The sequence below is a fragment of the Gopherus evgoodei genome, chromosome 5 (assembly GCF_007399415.2).
Source record: "Gopherus evgoodei ecotype Sinaloan lineage chromosome 5, rGopEvg1_v1.p, whole genome shotgun sequence".
Taxonomy (NCBI): domain Eukaryota; kingdom Metazoa; phylum Chordata; order Testudines; family Testudinidae; genus Gopherus; species Gopherus evgoodei.
This window is the reverse complement of record NC_044326.1, coordinates 10,100,401-10,126,762: the sequence shown is the minus strand read 5'-3', so window position 1 is coordinate 10,126,762 and position 26,362 is coordinate 10,100,401. Positions and strand designations below refer to the sequence as shown.

Sequence of the window (26,362 nt, the reverse complement as noted above, 5' to 3'; positions counted from 1 at the left end):
ACAAGGGGGAAAAAAGTAAATATAACAGTGAAATGAGACACTGTCAATCTAATGGGGTAAAACACTGGGATTGTGCATAAATCTTACTTTGCTCATTAAAGTTCTCATGCAATTAAAACAACAGCCAATATGTTTCAAAATGCTACCAAACTGTTCTGTTTCCAATAATTTCATTTCTGGTGTTTCTCTGTTGACCTCATGATGAATTTGGCCCTAGGACTTTTAAGAGATCACCCAAGCCTTTCTTGCCTTGGCTGGTTTTATAAAATGGATCAGCTGAAAAAGGGCATGTGTCCATAATGTTAAGTCTGTAGTAGATATCTAGGAACAAACAGATGACTCAGAGACCTGCCTCTATATTTGCAAAGTATTCTCTGAGGTTTCATGATCCAATTCTTTTTGACAAGAATTGGAATTATATGGATAAATCTGCCCATTACTTTCAAGATGGAAGGTTAGGAGAGGCCTTAATTCTGATCATCTTGGTTTTCACAGAATCAGAATCTCAGGGTTCGAAGGGACCTTAGGAGGTTATCTAGTCCAACCCCCTGCTCAAAGCAGAACCAAGCCCCAACTAAATGTAATCCTTTGTTAATGTCCTGTTAGAAATTAAAGATGCTTAATCTTTCTAGCAGATGAGAAATAATATAACACACATAATTTAGCCTGGCGTTCTCAAAAGGAACAGTTCTGGTCTCATACATGAATATATACTTACCAACACTCTAAAATTAGCATAATTGACTCTTCTTCCATATAAATCCATAACAGTTACCATTTTGATTCCCCAGGCAAGAAGAACCATTACCCAATAGCCTGTAAAGCTTTAAATCATACTTAAACGCCATGTATTAGTGAAATGATTAGCATTTGACTCATATCACTTTCATTTCAGTCCTATCCTAGAAGACTTCATAGTCTTTCTGACCAACAGCAAAAATGCTGGGTATTTCCAAAGGACAACTAGGCATCTTAGCTCTCACTCACGGAATTTCCTCAAAAATAAAGGGGAAAAAAATCTAGATTTGGAAGGAAAACTTGGGGCCCGACTCAGAACTTACTCATGCTTGTCATCAGTCAGGAATAACTCAATTAAACACAATGGAGTTACAATGGGGAAAGAAGGATCAGAATGGACTCTAAATAATTTTATGATATCCACAGTATGAATCACCAACATTAGGATATATCTGTCTATAGCAAAAATTAGCCACAGGAGTCATTTTTTAAGTATTGTGAACTAGCCATTTTAAGTTGAAGGAAAAAGAAAATATTCCTTGCCTCAGAGTTATGCCTGAGTAACCTTTCCATACACAGAGGTGGCACCTCTTGAACAAACTTGAAGCACGCTGGCTGAGTAATATAGAGAAACTTTTACTGCTGCTACCTACATTGCTTTATCTGTTCTGTGGACAAAGGTGGTAATTTTCCAGGGCTGTCAATCTGGCACTCTTTATGACAAATACATTCTTGAAAGAAAATCCACAGGGTCCTATTAACCAAGGGCAGGAAATATTGCATTGTTAAAAAGAACAAAACACTAAGAAAAAAACATTTTTAAGTTTTAACAAGGTAGTAAACAGCTATGATTTCTGCCCCCAAACTGAGCTTAATGAAAGGCAAAATGTTTTCCCTTGCCAAGACTTTACATGATACATTTTATCCTAGAGTGATATTTCACAGCTGTATTATAAATCCCTAAACAGCAAGGACTCATAATGGAAGTACTGAATTTAGCTGCAGGTATACTGGTAACAGAGTCAACAATGTCTTTTTAAAATTTATACCTTGATGTCTATTTGCCAGAATTTGGTATACAACTTAATACACAAAACCCTTGCTGAAATCCAGCATCATATTGGCTTTGATGGACACTTTACAACATAAACCATGACATTATTTTGAAGTGAGATTTTACCTTGTATTCCTGCTTCTGTTTTCATATATTGCACAACTTAGGATATGTAGGACAGATAAAATGGTATTACAGCAGTCAAAGTCATAGGCGGTATCAGGGCCTATGAATTTCACTACTATGTTCCTGTCTTATCTACATCATGGTCCAGTTTTTGTGGGATAAGGGCCATACAGAATAATGCCCTGGAGTCTTGATAGTGTGCTTATGAAAATGTTAAAAATAAAATACAAAATATTGCACAACTAAATGTTTGGGAATCCTCATTTTTAACACTACAGGGAAGTATAGTCTAGATGCTATTACTATAACGTGGGTGCACAACTGTTGAAAGACAACAAGGAGTCCAGTGGCACCTTAAAGACTAACAGATTTATTTGGGGATAAGCTTTTGTGGATAAAAAACACTTCTTCAGATGCATGGAGTGCACTGAAGAAGTGGTTTTTTACCCATGAAAGCTTATGCCCAAATAAATCTTTTAGTCTTTAAGGTGTCACCGGACTCCTTGTTGTTTTTGCAGATACAGACTAACACGACTACTCCCTGATACTTGTACTCAAAGGCCAGGTCCACACTACAGCGTTAAATCGATTTAAACAGCGTTAAATCGATTTAACGCTGTAACTGTCCACACTACAAGGCACTTAAAATCGATTTTAAGGGGTCTTAAAATCAATTTCTGTACTCCAGCTAAACGAAAGGAGAAACCCTAAAATCGATATTACTATATCGCTTTAGGGTTAGTGTGGACGGAAATCGAAGTTATTGGTCCCATTCTTTTACTGAGCTACCCAGAGTGCACCGCTCCGGAAATCGATGGTAGCTTGGGACCATGGACGCACACCACCAAAGTAATGTGCCCTAGTGTGGATGCGTAAAATCGATTTTATAAAACCTGTTTTATAAAATCGATTTTACTAATATCAATTTTAAGCTGTAGTGTGGACGTACCCAAAGAGTAGTTATCAATAATTCACTGTGAAAGTGGGAGGCAATATCTAGTGGGGTTCCACCGGGGTTGGTCCTGGGTTTGAGGTAGCTTCATTAATTACTTGGATAATTGAGTGGAGAGTATTCTTATAAAATTTGTTAATAATACCACAGAGGATAAAAGCCCTGCAGAGGACAGTATTTGAATTCAAAACAACCTTGACAAATTAGAGAACTGGTCCCGTAAAAAATATTCCCTCACCGGCCTTCTCTCTCTAATATCCTGGAAACATCATGGTTGACAATACCTCAAACAAAAACGGAATATGAGTCAACAATGTGATGCACTTGCAAAAAAGGCTATTATCATTCTAGCTTGTTTTAACAGACATGTCATATGGAAGACATGAGATGTAACTGTGCCACTCTGTTCAGCGCTCAATATTATACCTAATTCTGAGAACCACACTTTAGGAAAGATGTGAATAAATTCAAGAGAGTTCAAAAGAAACAAACAAAACATGATGAGAGATATGGAATACCTGATTTTATGTGGAAAGATTAAAAAAACTAGCCATACTCAATATTGAGAAAAGAAGAATCAAGGGAGGGAGACCTGATAACAGTTTTCGGGTATGTTAAGGGCTGTTATAAATATGCTGTGCTCTTTTGTTGTCCCTGTGCACTGAAGGTAGGAAAAGAAGTAATGGGCTTGATCTACAGCAAGAGAGATTTAGGTTAGATATTAGGAAAAACTTTCTAACTATAAGGATAGTTAAGTTCTGGAATGTACTTGGTATCCCCATCATTAGAAGTTTTTAATAACAGGTTGAACAAACACCCATCAGAGATAGTCTAGGATTATTTGACCCTGCCTCAGTGCCGGGGGCTGCTCTTGATGACCTCTCGAGGTCCGTTCCAAACATACATTTCTATGATTCTATGGTTACCTGAATACATAATGAAAATAGCACATTTGTCTACAGATTAACTATACAGATCTAAAACAAACATGGCTTTCATTATAGCTCCAGCATTAATTTACAGAATGGACTAGCTCCTGCCCTGTGCTACACTGGTCCCTTGAGGGTGAAGAAGGGAAAATAGAATCACTGCCCATCACACCCACAGATGTGCTTGTGAAGTAAAAGGGCAGGAATTATTCCTCATGCTCAAGAGGGAGCCAAGAAGTGATTTATTGTCCCCATCATCCAGCACAACACAGTCCCCGAATGACATTTCCTGTGGATTAGGGGCCATAGTAAAGGCCCCAGTTTGTTACTGTGTCTACCACATTCAGAAGCATACTGCAGCTGTAATGTGGCAAGAGGGTGATCCCCACACCCATGACCTTCTCTGCACCATCCTAATACCAGAATGTTATTATTGTCCTTATTTGTAAGACAGTGATACTCAGACCTCAGTGGTCAAGGAGCCAAAAGAGCCACAGTCGTGTGAATTCACTGTTTCATTACTATAGTACTTTAGATTCATACTTAAACTGTATGACAACGGAAATATTTAGCGTATTATATATTTTTTCACAGCAAAATGACTGACCAAGTTCATGATTTTATCAACTATAACTGGTTAATAACACAATAAAAGCATCATGATTGGTTAATAATTAAATCACAGTGTATTAATAGGTGCTGCAAAGTGCTGCAGGAAGCACATTAAAGCCACTTGTGAGCCTCAGCCTTAGTATTAGTGGCCCAGGAACCCTTGTCATGGTACAGAACCCATTGTGCAGAGAACAAAAAGATTTGCCCTGCCCCAAAGAGCTTATGATCTAAGAATAAGACAAGACAGCACAGATGAAAACAGACAGTTGGGGGAGTACAAGGAGACAATATGTCCTAGGAAACACACTTATCCTAACACTCCTGCACTTTCTCACCCGTATGGTCAGCAGATAGTTCGGTTACATTAAGCAGGCTGATATTTAAATACGTTTAAGACATTTCCTTAGAGTCAAAGGGCAGGGGTGACAGACACTAGTGAGCCATTGTTGGGAAGCCAGCACTACTACAAACCTTGCTGTAATTGTTCTGGGGTTAAGTCTGCCCAGGAACCTTTCGGATAGGCACAAACAAGTTGCTCACCCTTGGAGGGCCACTTGCGGTTAAAAAGAAAAGAGCAGGTAGAGCCATATGCTCTGTCTGTGCTCCTGCCATGTCCCAGAGCACATTCATTGTGTTTAATATTTTGATTGCTGGAATAGCCGCATGATGTTCACATCTCATATTTAGTAAGGAACCCCAAACTGTAAGCCTTCTGCATCATGGGCAAAATGGACTTACAATAGTAACTTAACTTACAGCAGTGATACTTCCGGGGCATAATTGCAGTGCAAAACACAAACTTTTTCAAACATTTTCTTCCATTCAATAAACATGACACTGTTCAAGAGCCAAACCAAACCACTGGCTTAGGATATTGGGTGAAGAACCTTAATTGCTTTAAATTTTAACAAATAAAATTAAGTTTTTTGACACTGCAGTTCTTTACCAAGTTGACTATTGTTTCCTTTCAAGCAAGGCCTCTCTAGTCAATAATACATATGCTGAATCAATAACTTACTACATTTCATGTATCATTTGCAGAGCTGCCATTCAACAGCAGGGGGAAAAATGATACCAGAGTTTCCTAATGAACTGTACGCAGACCATGCTGTCTCATTTTTATTGCCTTTCACACCTAATCCTCACAATCTGCACATTCAACATTACAATGGATCCTTACTGGACCTCCCAGAAATGTACATGAAATAGACTCCAGCTCAGCAGTTCTGACAGTTAAATGTCTCTCAGCAACAAAACCATGTCACGAACACCCTCAAGTGCAGCATATCTGCACCAGCTAAACAACATTATGGAGGTTCAGAGACAGTTGAGCCCAAAGCAATACATTAGTATTTCTTTGTTTGCAGATACTGAATACATGGAAGTTATTCATGTGTCTTTCAGTAACTGGAGATTCTATATTTTCAGGTATTTTAGGATTCTATAATCAGGAATTCTCACATTTGCCTCTAGTGCCTGTTTATCTCCACGCAAACACAAAACTTGCTTTACAATAATAATGAATTTCAGACTAATTATTTAAGCTTATTAGACAAAATTGGGATCAAAATATATAAAAATAAATAGCAACAAAGAGTCCTGTGGCACCTTATAGACTAACAGATGTATTGGAGCATAAGCTTTCATGAGTGAATACCCACTTTGTCAGACGCATGACATTCACTCAGGAAAGCTCATGCTCCAATACATCTGTTAGTCTATAAGGTGCCACAGGACTCTTTGTTGCTTTTTACAGATCCAGACTAACATGGCTACCCCTCTCATAAAAACAAATAGTTTACCACATTCACTCTTTTTAAAAGGATAATGCAGTTTATTTTTTACCATGATCTGTTTTATTATGAACAAATGAAAGTCAGTCATGGAAACTTCTCCACTGAAAAGTAGCCAGTGCAGTTAGAGATATGAAGACTATGCATGATAGCCACTCATCTTTTACTTCATCCATACAAATTTCTGTGGCTTTCATTAATATTTCAAAGTTACAAGTTATATTTCTGGCCACAATGCCTTTGAAGTAATTGGCCTTTCAGATGTCAAAACACACAAATAGACTCACTTCAAGTCTGCCTTCTCATCAAATGCTGTTTCCTTTGTTCTTTTATTTTTCTAATGGCCTGAATTGCAGCCCTGACTCCTGTGAGTAGCCCCATTGACTTCAGATGAATAAAGCCTGAAGGATTAAGCCCAAAACTAGTGTGTGTGTGATCTATATCATACATACATCCTATTCACCATTTTTAAGGATGCAGCAATATAAAACGAAGAAGCAGACTAATGCACGTGTTTTTGAACATACACAGTACAATGTATTTCACAGGGGAAGAGGAAAGCAGTCATGCCACTGTTCTAAACTGAGGGGCTTGTGTAGCTTGCAAGCCACAGTGCATCCTTGATGCCATCAGGAGAGCTCTATGGCTCTGGAGGTTACACCATCTTCTTAGCTGGAGTAGGTGCACTGCTGTCTGGTGAAAAGATTTCTTCTCCTTTCCCCCATGTAGTGTCCATACCCAGCCATGTTATTCAGGCTAGAGAAATGATTTTGCTCTTGTGCCTGTGCTGCAGGAATCAGATTCAACCCTGATGTAATTTGAGTGAAGTCATTTTAAATTTAGAACATGCATTACATTGTTTGGTGCACAGGCACTGTGATATTCTGTTAGACGCAAGGTCCACCTAGTCCAGTACCTTGTCTCTAATAGTGGTCAGTAATGGTTGCTTCATAAAAAGTTAAAAACAAAACAAAAACAAACAAAAAATTGGGATCATTGAAATTGGCTGATATTGGCCACTGGCAGGAAAAGGGATACTGGACTAGATGGACCATTGATGATCTGATCCAATTTCGCTGTTCTTATATTCCTGGCCACAAGAGACAGACATATGCAAACTTTGTTTCAAAAGGCCATATCTTTAGCAATAAAGCTGTCTCTCAACTAAATAAAGCGCTAGAGAATATACTGTAGAAAGATAATGATTCTCTGGAGGTCATCTCCATCTCTAATTTCCATGATTCACTATTACTGCATTGCAGTGCCAGCACTGGGAGTATCCTGAAGTGGGAGTTGAAACTGCCTACATCTTCTGATTCAGAACCTTAAGAACAAGCTGCTATTTGAATGAGAAATAAAGCGATATTAGTAGGTTTTCAAAAAACAAAAATAAAAAACCATTATTTAAACCAAATTATATCTTTTTTTCAAGTGAAGTTGCTAATTCTTTTTTCTTTTCACAGTTGCGACTGACTAGTTCTACACCTCCAGCTGTGTATCAGTGTGCAACCTCAATTTTATCTCATTTTCCATTCCTCTACCACTTTCAAAAACAGGGAAGAATTTTAGGCAGGAAAGGAAACAGTCCAAATGATCTTTTTCTGCTGGAAAATAAATATTTTCTGGAAAGGAAGCGCATGCATGTCTTCTACTGAAATACAAGAGTTATTTGCAGAAAGACTGGAATTACTGCTTCATCCCTCCACATTTTACAGAATTAACCGTGTCAGCAATGGGAGGAAACAAGCTACTTTCAGTGAACCACAGAGAATTTCAAACACCTGCACATTACTACAAAAGCTGCAATATCATCATGTAGTATATTTCAAATAATGAAGATGCATATGTTCTAACTAACCTCATTGAGGTGACAGATTAGCTATGGTCATCTTAGTAATTAGCAAAAGACTTCGTCTAGCTTCAAAAAAAAAAAAAGTCTGTTAGACAGTGAACTAATATATGTCCTGATATACCCTTCTTGTGGTTCCAGTGAAGTCAATGGACTTGCAAGAGATATACTGATAAAACCTATAACTTCACATCACTGGCTCTAATGGCAACTCTCAGCACGGCCAACAATAGGTTTTTTGCTGCCCCAAGCAAAAAAAAATTTTGGCTGCCCCCCGTCAAAGCCCTGGACTCCACCTCATACCCCTTTGCTCCTCCAGCCCTGGGCTCTCCCCACACCCACACACCCTCTGCCGCCCCAGAGCTGGGCTCTCTCCTTCCCCCCCACCCAGTGTTCCCCATGCACACCTCCTGCCGCCCCAGCCCTGGGCTCCCCTCCCCACCCACCTGCACCCTCCTTCCGCCGCAGCCCTCGGTCACTGGTAGCTCGCTCCCAGGGTGGGTCATTCAGCAGGAATTTTGGATGTGCACAAAACACAGACAGGATTGGTTCCCATATGGTTACAGAGTTGCAGTAAAGCGGAACAATTTTCAGCTTGTGTGATTGGAGGATCTCTGGATGCATATTATAAGACCGTCCTCCATAAATGAGGAAAAGTTGAGGTGCCTTTATTATTCTTTTGTTCCACTCTTTCTTTCTATGGGGAATTTGCCAATGCAATATCAATCTTCCTTTCAAACAAACAAACAAACAAGGCAATGGCTGTTGAAAATAGCAATTCCAGTCCTAATAACCACTGGGAAGCATTTCTTGCTCAATTTTATCCTACATTTTCTACAGCAAGTTACAGTGAATCAGTATATTTGATATGGGAGAAATGAAATACCAGCTGCCCAAACTGAGCCTGAGCACTCCTGAATTTTGAGGTGTTCAAATCTGGAAGGCAGGTGCTGGGGGTGGGGGTGGGGGTGGGGGGGCTGTGGGCTCCACAGAGGACCACAGCAGCATGTATGCAGCAGCGTGTCTGGAGCTGTGCTGAGCCAGACACGCTGGTCTGAGTGGCACGGTAAGGGGGCTGGGGGGTTGGAGATGGGGTAGGGGGTTTGGGGGGGCAGTCAAGGGGCAGGGAGCAGGGGGGGCTGGATGGGGCTGAGGTTGGGGGGGCAGTCAGGGAAAGGCAGCGGTTGGATAGGCATGGGAGTCCCAGGGGTTTGTCAGGGCAGAGGTAAGGGGTGGGGTCCTGGGGGGTAGTTGGGGGGGGGGGTTCAGGAGGGGGCAGTTGAGGACAAGGAGAAAGGAGGCTTAGATAGGGGGTGGGGTCCCAAGGGGCAGTTAGGGGCAGGGGCTCCAGGAGAGGGCAATCAGGGGACAAGACCAGCGGCGCTTAGATAGGGGGTGATATCCTGGGGGGCAGTTAGGGCCAGGGGTCCCAGGAGGAGGCAATCAGGGGACAAGGACCAGCAGTGCTTAGATAGGGGATCAGGGGTCCCAGGAGGGGGAGATCAGGGGACAGGGAGCGGGGGGGGGTTGGATGGGTTGGGGTTTCTGTGGGGAGCAGTCAGAGGAAGTGGATGGGGGCAGGGTGGGGCTTCCCTCCCCCTAGAGTGTCCTGTTTTTTGAATGTTAAAATATGGTCTCCCTATCATTCACAGCTCGCTGCCACATGAGGACCCCCTCCTTCGTTTCTAGTTGGGCGTGACCAAGGGAATGCTGGGAAATGTAGTTCTTTCCCTGCTTCAGGGCTAGCTCTATAGGCAGGGAGCTAACCAAGGAACTACAGCTCCCAGAGCCCCCTGTTGGTTCTCAGCTCCCATGCCGCCCCTGCAAATGGTCTGCCCCAAGCAGGTGCTTGCTTTGCTGGTGCCTAGAGCTGCCCCTGACTCTCAGGATCTCCCAACCTTTCATTTGGAGGAGCACAGTTCTTTCTAATTTCTTAGCTGACATGGTAGTCATTCTGAAACAATAAAATCAGTGCCATTCTTTGGTCAGATGCATCTTACTCGTTTAACACAGGTTTGGGTTTTGTTTTGTTTTTTGCTTTAATGTGTTATATTTTAATATTTTTGTGTGTTAACCATTTTAAACACACACACTTTACATTACATACCAACGTTCTTCTGAAAATATAAAAGTTCTTTACAAACATTAATTACTTAACCTAATAAAAACATCCATATTAGACTGAAGAGATTATTAGTTATATTTTACAGTTGGAAAAAGAGACTCCATGAAGTTCAGTGTTTTATCTAAGGCAGAGTTTCTCAACTTGTGGGTCACGACCCAAACGTAGGTCTCCAAAATGTTTCCAAGTGTTGAACGGTGACCTCAGATGCATGGGATTGACTGCTGTGACCTCCGGTGTCACAGCACCACTCAGGTTTGATTCAGCCACCCCTCCATCATGATGACAGGGGGCCAGTCAGTCCAAATTTGAGTGAATGATGCTGCAATCCCATGCGCCAGGTTGCAATGCCACTCACAAATTTGGCCCAGCTGCGCCTGTCTCCCACAACTGTTGTTTTTCTTTTAAGTTTGACATCCCTTCTACTCTGTTGCTGAAGTCAAAGAAATCCATAAAGCAGTAATCTATTTCACGGTTTGTTCCATCACATAAAATAGTAAAGTGGATTGTTTTAAATAGTCTGTCACTTAAAAAAAAAAATTCACCAGGGAAATTATGTTCTGCTGAATCTCCTGTGCTGAAAGTTCCCCCATGTGCATATCACTCCTCTGGCTCCCTTTCTCAAAGCTCCACCTCTTCTCCTGAGTTATGTTCAAGCTACATTCTGACCTTTGATATATTCTTGGCAGTTCTCTACTACTTGACAGCTGGCTCCCCTCCTCTTCTCTTATCTCCACCATTCCCTCTTCAGATTCTATGTCCAGCTCTTGCCCTGTTGCTCTTTTCTCACCCCCATGCCACATACTTTTTTGAGATTCCCGTGTCTTTTTCTGCAGTCAGCAGTTCCATGGGGTGGGAAGGGATAACTCAGTGGTTTGAGCATTGGCCTGCTAAACTCACAGTTGCGAGTTCAATCCATTTAGGGATTTGAGGCAAAAATCTATCTGGGGATTGGTCCTGCTTTGAGCAGGGGGTTGGACTTGGTGATCTCCTGAGGTCCCTTCCAACCCTGATATTCTATGATTCCATGAATAAATCAGGATTTCTTGCACAGAGACCCTATGTGGTGAAACTAGGTACTGAAGTCTGTATCAGTCAGGCTGGAAGCTAGACAAAAACGTGTGTTTAGCTGTCCCATTAATAACCACCTTTTCATTCAATCTAATAGAGTTATTTCTTCTCTGCTGCAAGAACAGTCTCCTTATACTGTTGCCTTTAGATGATTACTACCTAGGTTACTGTCGCACAGCCAGTCCTCTCCCTTTTGTGTCATCTGATCACAGTGCATTCATTACTTCTGCTTCACACTTAAATTAGATAGGGTGAGCAGAGCTCCAGCTTGGAGTAACAACTGAGAGGAGGGTTCCATAAATAGTATCAGGAAGGAGGAACATTTTTAAATGGCGTAACTAGAGGTAGCCTTGTCAAACAGAGCAGACAATGAGTTCGAAATCAGGCTCCTGTCTGTTCAAGTTGAAAATCATGAAAATTGGACAAACATTGTCCAGTACTGTCAATCACCAAGTTCACACATCATGAGCCAGGCACTTAAAATCATGAGACTAAGTTAAGTGAGATTTTAGAAATACATTTTCTCATTCTTTTTATTTGCCTTCTGGATTTAGAGCCTTTAAAGACCTTGTTTTCAAGCCTCTCTCTACAGTCATAGAGCTAGAAACTTACTTTTGAGGAAAATGAAAATTGAGATGCTCATGTCAATTGTCAGGAGCTGGGGTTTTTAGAAAAATACCAAATATTGAAAAGACTTGTGATAAAACTGCAACAGTTGGCAACACTGATTGCATTTGTTTGCAGATTGACCAATCAAAGGAGGCTCTATCTTGGGAGAAGACAAAGCTCAGAAAGGCTTGGTTTATAAGCATCAGCCTCTTTGCTGAACCACAGTGAAGCTGCCTCCAAGTTCTGCACTTCCGAAGTACATAGGAAGGAGGAAGGAAGTTCTGAGGGAAAGTACCTAGAGAACATAGCAGGAGCCAAGGCCCAAGGAGGGGCGCTGGGCCACATTGAAAGCACAATGAGGGGCGGGGGAAAGGAAGATCACTGCTGAAAACAAATCATAGAATAATGGCATATCAATATTAAATTTCCATGAAGAACTATAGTTGTGTGTTCTGGTGGGTGGGTGAGGATGGAGAGTATTTCACAAAGACAGAATGAATTAGCATTGCTGAGGAATTTGGGGTGTTTTGGTTCCATTGTGCTGCACAGCACACAGGCCATTATAGCAAAGTAACATGCTGAATTTTGTGAAGAAAAGAAAACAGCGTGAAAACACTTTGATGCATTTATTATTATTCAGAGCCAATTAAAAACTAAGAACAGGCTAAGTCTGGAAGGAGGATGTTAAGATACAAGAAACAATCTGTTGGCACATTCTTAATACAGTGTTGATTGTTTAAATGACCTTAAAAGGAGGGTGAGAGAGAGAAATGAAATCAGCATTAACTTGGAGGTGGCATGCAGCAGTATCTGAGATAGCCCAGTTATTTCCAATATATATAAACAAACAAAAAACCCTAAATATGTAAAAATATTCTCCAAATATAGGGTTTAAATGCAGTATCTCATATGTGTATGATAACTACTGGTTTACCCTCTTTTTAGTGGTGACCATTTCACTTTGTGTGCAAGAGTAAACATTTCTCCCTCACCATATCTTCAGTGAGTTATTAACTTTCTGCTGCCCTCCCCCCCTCCTTAAAAAAAAATAAAAGAATTCACAGAAATGCATTCCCTTAAACAGGCAAATAGATAAGTTTCACGTTAATATGACAAGTCTGTCATCCTGAGCCAGTATTTTCCACAAGAACTTACCAGGTAGGGAGTTATTTTAAAGGCTCGTTCTATTTGTGCCAATTTTACATTATGTGTTCTTTCAGTATCATTTGAGATTACAGTGTTCTAACATTCCATGTCACACTATTCATATCTATCTATCCATCTCTATCTCTACACACACACACAGAGCAATTAGGATTGTCCTATGTACCATTCTTTTCATAGAGTCAGAGTTTTAGACCAGAGACAACTCAAATACACATCAGAAAAGAAAAGAGGGAAAAAAAACACGAAAGGACAGGACTGGTAGAGAGAACAAAGACAAGGTGGGAGGGGGAACAGGATTCCAGGTAGGAGCAGCACGTTATCAGTCACAGAGATGAGATAGTTTTCAGAGTAGCAGCTGTGTTAGTCAGTATCCACAAAAAGAACAGGGTTAGTCTCTAAGGTGCCACAAGTACTCCTGTTCTTTTTTAGAGATGAGGTAGATTCGTTAGGGAAAATCAGCACTAGTACTGCATATTTGGGGACCAATAGAAGAGAGCTGAACCACCTGACCCAATGAAGGAAAAAGAGAGCAAAGAGGGTGAATAAAAAGCAAAGGAGGAAGAAGTGTTGGTGTCATATTACTTTGGCATTAAAATGCTTTCGGATTTTCAAAGTGCTACACCCCCTTCACCATGCCATCCATAACTTTCGAATTCATCACCTGAAAATTCAGCTTCCTTTGGTATTTTCCTTCCTTCCTTTCCATTTCCTCCCCAGTTCAGATTTGTTATAAATCACCTGCTCCACTGGTGCCTGGATACAGTTCAATGCCAGGAATCTCACATTCATCCCCCTCTGTGAACTAAGCACATTCCAAAGCTTGGGCTCCTATTTATTGCAAATGGTAAGTGTGGAGCCCTTGCATTGTACATTTATTATTATATCATTCCTTGTGCAGCCAGACCTCTGCCTCGATAGGTGACTGTACACACTGTGCAGTTACATGAAAATATTTCATAGGAATAAGAAGCTCGGATAAAGAATCATGAAGAAAAGAGAGATGGAAAAGATGCAGTCAATCATCTAGTATATCCCTTGACAGTTCAATATTGTTCTCTGGTGAACTGATATTCGTTATATGTTAATTTCCCATTTTGTGCTCTGCAGTGAAGTAGACATTGTTTCTACCCCAAGGAGATTTGAAAGAGACAAAGAACAGACTTGAACACATGTGATGCACCCGAGGATGGTGATAATATAAGCTTTTAAAAACATATAATTGTAAATGGGGTGCAGATGGAATTATATTGATGTAATCCAGCTCCGGAAGCCTCACAATAGAAGCCTGGTGTTCCAAAGGAATCATAAAATCATAGAAGGTTAGGGTTGGAAAGGACCTCAGGAGGTCATCTAGTCCAACCCCTGCTCAAAGCAGGACCAATCCCCAACTAAATCATCCCAGCCAGGGCTTTGTCAAGCCTGATCTTAAAAAAACCCTCTAAGGATGGAGATTCTACCACCTCCCTAGGTAACCCATTCCAGTGCTCTGTGCTCCATGAATGGTTTCACATAGCACTGCTGCCCTAGTTCTGCCAGCACAACTGACAGCGGCAAGTGCTGACATGTCAGTGGTTAGAAACTGACCTCAAGCCCCTTCACAATCCTGCTTCTCCTCCTGCCTGCTACCCCCAGCCCTCTGTCCTCCCATATAGTCCCATTTCTCCTGCTGTACAGCCATGTTCCTCCATCCATTGCCCTTGGTGTCCAACTTGCCTTCCTAGTGTGAAGAAGTTAGAAGTATAGAGCAGTAGAAGTAGAGCAGGGGATCCAAAAAGGCAGGCTGGGCAATGTTGAAGAGCAGTAGTAGCTAGGAGAATGCAACAGTTCATTCGGCTTCTCTTTGGGGAGCTAAAATAGTTATGATGAAGAAGGGGGAATAATTCTTATGTTGAAGTCTAAAATTGTCTTATCCCTAAGATGTTATCAAAATGCAGGTGCGCAAAATATAGACTTACTGTTTCTGGAGCCTTGTATCTTTAAAAGAAAAACAGGAAATGTCAGACTCTTTTTAATGATAAAATAAAAAACCTGATAAAATTATGGAAGAATTAATGGGCGCCAGAGTTGCTGTGTTAAATATGGAAAGTTAAAAACTGAGGCATTTTAATCCTGCATTAAAGTGACTGCAAATTTAACTTCAATTATACGCAGATAATTGCATTCTTCTGGTCCCTTTAAAATTCCAAATTATAGAATCTCATTTCAAACAAGTAATTTTCAATGTACACCTCTATTTTAAAGAGCACAAAATGCTAAAACTCAGTGTGGCTCAGAAACCATAACTCAAATAAAATAGCAAGAGAAAATGTGACCTCCATGAGAAATCTTGCCACTATGTTCGGACTCCGGTGAAGAAGGCAAGAGGTATATCAGTAGGAGGAAAAAAGCACAGTAATAATTGTAACGGGACATGACCAAAGTATCATGGCTGATAGGCAAGAATTTCCTTCATCATCTATGGCGATATTCTAAGAGTTGAAATCAGAAACACAGTGCTAGTGTCTGCCATTGTCAGAACTGGACATCAAACACAATACTTCCTCTTCTTTAACTTGCTTTTGTGTCCCCAAGATGTGGTTGCATTTTTGCTTGGGCCTGCAGAATAATGTTTTGCCACAGTCGCCCAAAAAGGGCACAAGTTTCTCTTGTTAGCCATGATTACCCCACTGTACATGTTTCAGAGTGGTAGCTGTGTTAGTCTATATCAGCAAAAAGAATGAGGAGTCCTTGTGGCACCTTAGAGACTAACAAATTTATTTGTGCATATCACCACTGTGCATGTCACCAGCCTCAGGCTATTGAGGAGCATTAGCATAACTGATATAAAACATGGGGGCAGAGGCAAAGACTTAGCAACTTGTCCACGCACAGCTAACAACAACTACTAAAGCTTGCCAAGGACAATTGCCCAGAGTTAAGAAGAAGCTCAGTTAATGAAGAAAGTTCATGGAAGGCGTCCGTGTCAGAGCAGGGATGAAAATGTACAAACCCATGCTCCAAATCCCACAGAGTCCATCAGATCATGTTGTCTCTCATGCTGTTAAGCAGTTCACCACTGTAGCCAGAGATTAGACAGCCTGCTCAACAGAAAAAGTTGGTATTTGTAAGCAGCCTTCTGTAAGATGCACTTTACTGGCAGCTGAAGTGGCCATGCTTCCAACACTGAAAGATGGTTGGGGTCTTCTCCCCCACCACCACTTCCCACCCAACCCCCTTTCCCTTTCCCCCCAAAAAAACACAAAAAACAAAAAACAACAAATAAACACAAAGGACCTGTTTCTGTAGGTTTCATAGGTCCCCAAGTCAGACTGATTGTGTACACATACATGGGCATGTGTGTGTGCGCAGGCGTGTGCTGATTTTGTGTGGGTGGCTGGCAAAGGGAGCATAGCAAGCCACCTGGGATCTTTAAGAAAAAATTGTGACAAACTCTCAACCCTAGCAACTGGTTTATATTTATATTCACCAGCGGGGAGGAAGCTAGATTTTAATTATTAAATTATATTATTATTATTATTATTATTAAGAACAAAAGTGGAGGTTTGATGTGACTTTTCTAGGTCCCCAAAATCATGGGCCCAAAAGGTCATATTTGGTTATCAGTGTTAGTGTGCAACATAACATGTTATGTCCAAGAAACATGCACAGAAATAATTGGAGGGGGAGGAGGGAATTAAAAAGCTAAATTCATCCTGAGTGTACTTGGGTTTATGTCAACATATACCATGGATGAACAAGAATGTTATGTACTTTCAAAGTCTCTGCAGCTGGCCATGAGCCTAATTTGCTATTTTGGAAATGTAGCAGTGCCTCCTATTACAGTAGATTCTAAAACATTATCATGTAAATCAAGTAGTAGAATAGGCTAAAAGGCAACACCCATGCACCTCAGAATGCATCAATATGCATGAAGCAAACATCTCCTCCTAGTGCAATAACCATTGCAGATAATAAACGTGTCCAGCGCCTACCTCTTAACTCTTTCTCTCTCAGATAGGAATGTGACTTTGCAAACAAAAGAAGCATTTTAAGGCCATTTGTGTTAAAAGATTCTGAAATACAGATATCAGAACCACATTTTCTGTTTTACATTAAGAAGAACAAGAAGATTGAAGTTTACCAAGATTTTTGGCTGTTTTAGTTGGTATTTTCAGAGTACGCGTTCCTCCCATCAGAGTCGTTAATCCACTCGGCAAAAGGCAGTAGCTATGTCAATTAAGAAGCCTTCCCATCGATATAGCACTGTCTACACTGGGGGGTTGAGTTGGTGTAACTGCATCAGTCAGGGGTGTGGATTTTTCACACCCCTGAGCAATGTAACATAACATAAGAATGGCCATACTAGGTCAGACCAAAGGTCCATTCAGCCCAGTATCCTGTCTACCGACAGTGGCCAATGCCTGGTACCCCAGAGAGAGTGAACCTAACAGGTAATGATCAAGTGATCTCTTTCCTGTCATCCATTTCCACCTTCTGACAAACAGAGGCGAGGGACACCATTCCTTATCCATCCTGGCTAATAGCCATTAATGGCCTTAACCTCAATGAATTTATCTACTTCTCTTTTAAACGTAGCTATACCAATGTAAGCCTTGTGTGTGTGTGTGTATGTGTGTGTGTGTGTGAGCGCGCACATGTACTTACACACACACACAAAAAACTTATGTGGAGATGATAAAAGGCAGAGCCATGCAATAAATGAATTTATCAGGCACCTGTAAGTGTCTCCCATCTTGTGCTCATTAACCCATCTTACTCCAAGATTCCAAACCTCTGAGAAGATTAAAAAAGTTGTTATTTTTTTTAAATCCAGGTGCCGCTGAAATATTTCTTCTTCCCCTGCCCCCACAAAAATGTGGATTTCCTCCCAGCATCCTCAAATTACATCGGCCCAATGAGGGGCACAATCCAGACATAGCTCAGTAATAGCTTTTCTATAGATAAGGATGGTAAAATTTTAGAATCTGATATTCTGCATCTGTACAGGACTCGGAATGGGAGCTTTATCCTGTTGGGAAACAGAGATTACCAGCTCCTGAAGGGATGGAGTACTCACTTCTGACTCCAGAAGAATCCAAGATAAAAGGCTTTACTATTATAAAATTGTTATATATTTTATCCTATTTTCAGTCATGCAGACTGGTTTTTGATTCCCACACAGGCCTGTACAGTAGCACTCTTGGTCCTATTGCAGGAGGAAAACGAACACCTTGCTTTACAGGAAGAGCAGTAAAGAAAAATCCTAATTAAATACACACACACTATATTTGTAAAATCGTGTGTTCTGTAACAAATATGTTTTACATAATTATCTTATTTATGCTGCTGGTTTTATCCAGGATGACAACTGAAGCCACAAACACTCAACGGAGCTGATAGATAATGTGGTTTTGAAATCCCATTTTATCTCTCAGTGATTCTCAAATCACTGTTTAATTTGCTAACTTCAAGAATGTTTGCAAGTATGAAGAATCCTGTCTACATGATCATCACCAGAGCGAAAAGTAAAAGCTACCAACTATCAGACGTGAATGGCTATTGGCAGAATACCTGATGAGCATCTGGCTCGTTGGAGCCTTGAGTCTTTGGAGGAGTTGACAGGTTTGGTTACAAGAATTTGGTCTGATCCCAAAATTATTACACATGCCAACATACAACAGGGAATGCTGAACAAACTGATTACGGTCACAAAAAAACGTGCCTTTTCCAGACAAAGCAAAGCAAGGGAGAAGGAAATGAAGAGAACTAGGCTCTGTGTCTCACCCAATAGTATAGGAGAAAGGAATGACGGAAAGAATGAACCACCATCCCTAGCCTCCCCTCCCCTTGATCCTTGAAAAAAAAGTAGTTTGGTGTTACTGCTCCCTGTTTAAAGCCTATCACCTCAGGCCCAGAATTAAATAGAGTTAAATTTCTTTGCCTTCCAAGTCCTGTAGCCCTTGTTCATAGTCTGTCTCTCAAGCGCTTTTATTGAGTTAAGAAAATCATATGAACCTTCAAGAGGGCATTTAATGCCTCCCTTCTAAATAGTTCCCCTTTCTTTGATGGAGAAGGTGGAGTGGACGCATCCCTTATGGGAGCAGAGATGCAGTAGCTTACTACAGCTAGGCTGCTGTGAGGATGCTAGGTGTGACTATACAGTCTTGGATGCAGGAGGAAGCAAATAAAGGCATTTGAATGGCTGTTTGTATGAGGTTATATGTTTTAAGATATATCTGTTTTGCCGAATTTATTTACCTCCCTTGCGTCACACAACACTTTGAGGTATTAACAATACAGCAAGTAGACTCCTCTTTAAGGAATTACAGAAAGAAAAAAAAAAGAGTTGCACCACAAATGAATCCCCAAATATATCACTGTATGAAGCAGCTTTTCAAACAACTTTGCTGCTGTATGACAATTGGTTTTTCCCTCACAGACTTCAACCACTCTAAACCTTCTCTTCACACTCCCACCACATGCCCCCAGGGCCCAGAACATGCTGTGGCTATTCTAGTTGCAAACTTCGTTCAATCAGTTTCTCACAACTCCAGCCGAGACTATAGATATTTTCAGAACTTTAAAGTTCCATCTATGGTTTAGCCTAAGAGCTTACATATAAATCCAAGAACCTAGAACTTAGAAATGGCTGTGGTAAATTTGTGCCATTTTGAAGCAAGTAAAGTAGATTGCACAATATGTTTGGTTGGGCGAACATTGCTTCAACACAGTAGCCAACTTTCTGAAATACATAGCAACATGGGCAGCAAAACAGAGAGCAAGGCTCGAATTCATTTTACTCAGAGTCCAACAGCAACCCTTAGCCTTTCATATTAGTTGACAATGCAGCAGGCGGTTCAATTTCTTTTGCCTCACACCTACTGTTATGTGTTTCCTTTCTGTTACAAGTCCCCCAGGTTTCCTCAGGAAGTACCAAGTCACTGTTTTCTCATATTCTCTCTGACCATAGCTGAATAGGTATCATTAAGATAGACAGTTCTACAGTTGGATCCAGACTTACTTTATCACACAGATATGGCATTAGCCTTTGTTTATTATGCTTGATATTTGCTATCATGAGATATGGTCAGTTATGACCTAAGCATTATAGAAAAATCTTATTATTCAAGGTGATCTGCAGAATATAAAAAAGCCAAACTAAAAACTTCATTATTAAAGGGATACTTTCAATTGAAAATTCACATTTCTGTTGGAGGATGCTTTATTTACCATTATCACTATAATACCCAAGATCATTACCTGAAAGAGATTAAAGAAATCTTTGCAATCAGTTGAACAAAGGTAAAGACCCTGGAAAAAATACAATCTGGGCCTGACAGCATGAATAAAACTCACATAAGTAGCCCTACTGAACTCAATATAACTAATTATAGAAAAAGTACTACTCAGTGCAAGGGTTACAAAATCAGATCATTGTTCTATTGGGTGTTCGCAAGACTTTTTCCACATATTAAGAAGGGATTTTTAACAAGAGTGAGCAAGGAAGACTCAGGGACATGTGCGCTCTCCACTAAAACCTTTTCAGTTTTCAAATCACTGAAGTGCAGGATTGCCAGCCACCCCAGATTTTTGGCATTCACCTGCATGATCCCATATCCCTGAAGTGTTCTCTTGCGAAGCAAACTGGTTTTGGCGACAATGACATTGAGTTGTGTTGTGATGCTATTTTGACGCAAGATCACCAAATGATTTTACAACATGCTGAGAAGGCTTAAAAGTCATGACACTCTGACTGCTGCTAAGTTTGTCCCACTGGGGAAACTCCAAAGATGGTACACTAGCAAAAGTTCACAGTAAAATACAAACTATATTGGCCTTTCAAACACTCATTCCAATCTCAAACCAGTGAGTTTTTCTTGATTTTTTTCTATATACAATTTAGACTGCCATGATATTTTCCATTTAGGTTCTGGAATAATCAGTCAGTGAGGTGAGAAAATCAGATCATTCGCCCATATTTATGCCAGACAGAGACAACTAGAGTATTCTTATGATCAGAAAATTACGCAGATGTGACTAGATTCATGTGCCTTCTTCAAAGCTTTCAGACTGAACAAAATAAATTAAAAATCTTGCTTTTCAAACTCCATATCTGACACAGAACTGCTCTTCAAAAGTTTCAGAATGACAAGCAAAAAGTTTACCGTTAAAGATTAATCATAATCTCTTTCTGTTCCCACTCTCCTCCTGCTCTGTGCTTTTAAAAGGATACACAGCACAATAGCTTCACTTTCACATTATTAAGCCATTTTGTGTAAATATTCCCTGTCTGTTCAGTTTGTTCTGTGTCATTTCATGTCTCCACAACATGCAACAGAAAACAATTACACTTTCCACGCTTCTTGAGGACATGGAATATAATTTGTTTAATTAATTTTTTACTAATAAGTTTTGCATCTGAAGCCTTCTTTCTGCAAGTCTTCCTACTTATCAATGACTCCAAAATGATTTTTCTCTCAGACATCTCTTGTTTTTCACTTTGCCTAGCTCCTCCTCCACAACCTTGTCCACGGGAACCCTTAAATTTGATCCCATTACTGCAAAATTCTTAGTCCTGCTTTAAGGTCTTTCCCATATCAATGATTGCTATTTACCCTTTCCTTATTTACTCTTAAACCCCCGCTCTAAACATTAGGAGGTCCAGAATATTGCAGCAGGCTTTTTTTTCTTTAATTCTTTCAGGAAGTGAGACGTTATCTGGTTGGTGATGCATTGTTTCATTTGCCTAGGTGATCTTTAATTTTCTATTGCATTTCATGGTTCACTTCAACTTTTGACTATATATCAGCCAGCTCATCACTGTCCTGGTGACTTCTTTATTCTCTCCTTGTGATACTCCACATTTAGAGGTTACTTGTGCTGCACAATGTATCTTAAACACCCTCCTCTTCAACACCCAGGTGAGACACTTCTCTTATTAGCACATTTCCTCACCTTCTTTTTTTCTTGCTAATTTTATGCTTCAGACTCATTATGATACCCTACATAACAAAGAAAGGATTTGTCATACTGAATTGACCACAAGTGCATCAAGTCCCATCCAGAATCCACTTTGCCAAAAATCTAAATTAAAATAAAGTTTTCTACTTCAGCCAGCTTGTATCACATTTGAATAAGTGTCTTAATTAAATAGTTTCTTATCATATTATCTTCCCTGCAAGACCGCATAGAAGAACAGGTTGAATAAAATGATATTCATATTTATACATCCAGGGCTTAAGGAATCTGTATCTCCAGGGTGAGTACGAAGCTTCCCAGATGAATGCTATTAATGTCTGCAGAGTCTTAGCTTAAACAAGAAAAAAAAAGGGCGAGGGATATTAATAATTTATGGTTTCAAAAATAATCATCAAAACACAAAAGCATGAAAAGTCAATGTAGTGCCAGTTTTCTAAACCTGACAACAACCGAAATGCAAGGCAGCAGCTGTGTGAAACTAACAAAACTTTAGTCAGTGTCACAGCATGCCCACTGTTTCTCCTTCAAAGCTTGCAAATAAAATTACTGTTTGTCTACTATGCTAACTACTGAGAGATCAGTCCTGATCTGTTATTAGAACTAAGGAAGAATGATCCTGCCTCTTTCTGATGGGGATTAGCTAAGAATGCTGTCCTGTCTGAATGAATCCCTTCAAGGAGGAAGGGGGAAAAGGGGAGGGGGAGGGGAAAAAGGAGGAGTCTGCCCTATCTCCATCATCCATAGGTGAAATTCTGCTATTGAATCCCACTTGGTCTTATATATGTGGTTTTGTGGACAAAAGCCCATTGATGCCTATGTGTTTCACTAGCTAGATGTAGGTGTGCACCATGTGAGCTGAGGATACAAGTTACAGCAATAGTGTTAAGGTTCCTGTCCAAGACAGCTCGGTCATCATTTATACCAATGAAATGTTTATTACATGTGACTTTACCCTAAGCTCCAGATGCCATAACTTGTACATTGCTGCATGACATTACACTCTGCCCCGCCAAGGGAACATTGCATCAACTGAATCTCATTACTACTATGGTTAAAAACAATAATGGCAACAAAAGGGATGCAGTTGTCATCACTAAAGGTGTCCTTATGTTTTTTCCACCTTACATATACACCAAACACACACAAGTAATGAGATTCCATTTGATGGTTTTAGTGTTCCACTGAGCCATGGAGGAATTTATATGCACAACCTACTCTACTATTCATGGGAGTTACCTGCAATAATTCCCTATCAGTCAGAGGAAAATATATCAGTAAGCTTGTGGTACTGAGACTAGCAATACAAAAATGCATTATGTTCTATGTCAGCAAAATCCCGAATGCCAAGGGGTTAATTGAACCGAACACTGGAATGAAACATAAAAGTAAACATGGGTTTTGGTCCTGCTTTGAGCAGGTGGTTGGACTAGATGACCTCCTGAGGTCCCTTCCAATCCTGGTATTCTATGATTTTTTTTCTATGTTTTATTGTTAATTTACAAACGTTTAGATAAACTCAATGAAGGTAACGTTTCACTTTTAACAAATTAAATAGAGTTCTGCACACCAACAATTAAACAATTTAATTGTAAATTAAACAAATGAAGTAAAAATGGTACATGTTATACTAAACTATTACAATTGTGAACTGACTCTTTCTGGCTAAAGGAACAGAAAAACAGGGGAATTAAAAATGGTTCAGCCTCAGTTACACAGTGTCTATTAGCAATTACAGCAGCCCCACATACTTAGTTATTGCCCTATGATTAACTACACCCTTTAGTGATAATGGGCATTGCATTCAAGGCTGCAGGATGATATTTTATGGACTGCTGGAGGCTTTTAATTTCTTTATAGTACATTAAAATATAGTCAGTCTTTTAGACATTTTAACCTTCTTTAGCATAAATGGTTGAACTTGAAATTCACCGACTTATACGGTCCATAGAGGATGTCATTAAGAATTGCTGTACTGGATAATTTTTCCAACGAATGTATAATAAATTTAATTATTAATGTTCCTATGTCATTTATGGCCCATTGTTTTTGAGCTATTCCAAATCTTTTCACCTTAAGTGTTCAGAGAGTCAGAAGAGCCATTGATACAGCATTCTAGATAAAGACAAAGGCACTTTCTTTCATCACTATTCCCTGTATTATGTAAATTAGCCTACATTCCTGAGTGCTGCTGATTAGACAAATTTCCAAGGTCAAGTAGAGAAATTTACTGGGGGGCAAAGACATCTGTTGTTATGCAAGTTAATGGTTTTTGCAGGAGTTCTGAGAGTAAATATTAAAGGGTTCTGTTGTTGTTTTCAGTACAGAGAGCACAAGTGTGCACGGGACAAATGGAACAACCGTGATTATTTAAAGAAAAACTGTGGAGAGGTGAGGTATTTTTGTCTATAATGAGAAGGGCTATTACCTTTGCTGGTTATTAATTTTAATGAACACTACCTAAACTATGCTCCTGTATTACTGTAATATTATACTGCCATTTGTAAAAGTCTGTCTCTGTCACCTTTGCAAAAGTGAAAAAAAAAACCCAAACATACCCCATCTTTTCTACATGCTAATATACACATAATCAAATCATATCCTTCAAGGCATTATCAGATTGCTGAACAACTCAGGAAGGATTCTTTTTTCCCTATGAGAACAGAACTGCATAATTAACCAGGTTCCATATTTTTTCTTGTATATATTATTTATTTGCCTTGCTCTGAAACATCAACTCTTGGCCTCTGTCAAGCAGGGAATTGGAGCTGATGGAGCATTGCTCTAATTAGGCATAGAAACACCTATGTTTCTCAACTAATGCTAATGAGATGTCCTCTACGGATCTTTGCCCTTCTCTTCTATACGGGTCCTGTGGAAGTTACTGTAACCTCAGAGCTATGCTCTGTGACTCACTGACATCTGCCAGCACACAGGGAAAGGGGAAATTCAGAGATTCCAATGAGAGTCTCCAATGGCTACAGGTGGACATCATCTGCACAACTGACATAATACAGCTCATGGGATAGTTGTACATTATGCAGGACTTGGCCTCACTAGGTTGTTATTTTTTTAAAAAACTGACTTAACTGATGGCCAAGTCTCTGATCTAAGGTAAACCACTGTTTGTACCCTGGAACAAGTGTGGGGGAAAATGTTCAGCATAGCCTGGGTGTCCTGAATTTTCAATGGTGTTAAATATCTGAAGTTAATTGACTGCCAATTAATTCAAGATAAAAGCTAAATGTCGACCTGTCTGGAGGGTTCCTTTAGTTTCCCACAGCCATGGAATGCTACATGGCATAGGTACAGGCCTAAGATCTAACCTTTAATGAAAGGAAAAAGAAACCCGGAGAAGTCCAAAGTGACTCATGGTAACTAACTCACGCTGCTATATGAAGGTTTGTGTCATATACAACAACATTAGCAAGTTAGGAGAAATGCTTCTTTGCACTTATTTTCTGTGTTTGAATTAGAGCCAGTTGGACATTTTCAAACAGAACCATTTTCCATTGGAACACATTTGATGCAAAATATTACTGATTTCCTGAGAGCTCACCGACACACAGTCCCTATGGCAGCCCACCTAGTGGGCTACCGAGGAACCTAGATTCCCAGTCTTCTCAGGTTCTTGGCAGCTCCCGTATCAGGCTGAAACCCAGACTCCCAGAGCTACCTGCTAGGAAGTCAGGCAGGCTCCCTGGGCTGCTCTATTTTATTATTCATTTGTATGTGTGTGTGAGGAGACAGGCTGAAGAGTTGAAAATCTGGTCATACAGAACATCTGGCATTCCCCATCTCTGAAATTTGTGGGAAGATTTGGACAGGCCATAACTTCATCCATGGTGGTCTTTGACAACCCACAGGTACAAACTAACATTTTTTCCTCTCAAAAATATTCATTTGAACATATCAAAAAATAAAACTGCAAATAGGAATAGACAGTATTCTCTATAGAATCATAGGACTGGAAGGGACCTCCAGAGGTCTGCTACTCCAGTTCCCTGCAGTGAGGCAGGACTAAGAATTATCTAGACCATCCCTGACAGGTGTTTGTCTAAATTGCTCTTATTTTATTTTAACTGAACAAGTTTTAAAGTTGTTTCTGTCGGACCTATAATTTTCCTTTAAAAACATCCTTTCTATGGGTGTTCTGTAGATAAAGCTGTGTCAAGATCTCCATGGTAAACCTCAAATTTCAGGAGTAACATGTTATCCAGGCTTAAAACTTGGCAGAGAAGATCTCAACAATTTTGAAATACTGTAGGTTTTCAGTTTGAAATACACACACACACACACACACACACACACACACACACACACACACACACACACACACACACTTTCACATTAAAATAAAGCAACGCAAGCATGGGTTTTTGTAT

The 26,362-nt window shown here is 40.1% G+C and overlaps 1 protein-coding gene across 4 annotated transcripts in view; it reads right to left on the bottom strand.

The window, feature by feature from the left end:
* Window positions 1-26,362, bottom strand: part of CTNNA2 (catenin alpha 2) — an 818,238-nt gene that overhangs the window by 383,614 nt on the left and 408,262 nt on the right. The gene's annotated exons all lie outside the window — the stretch shown is intronic.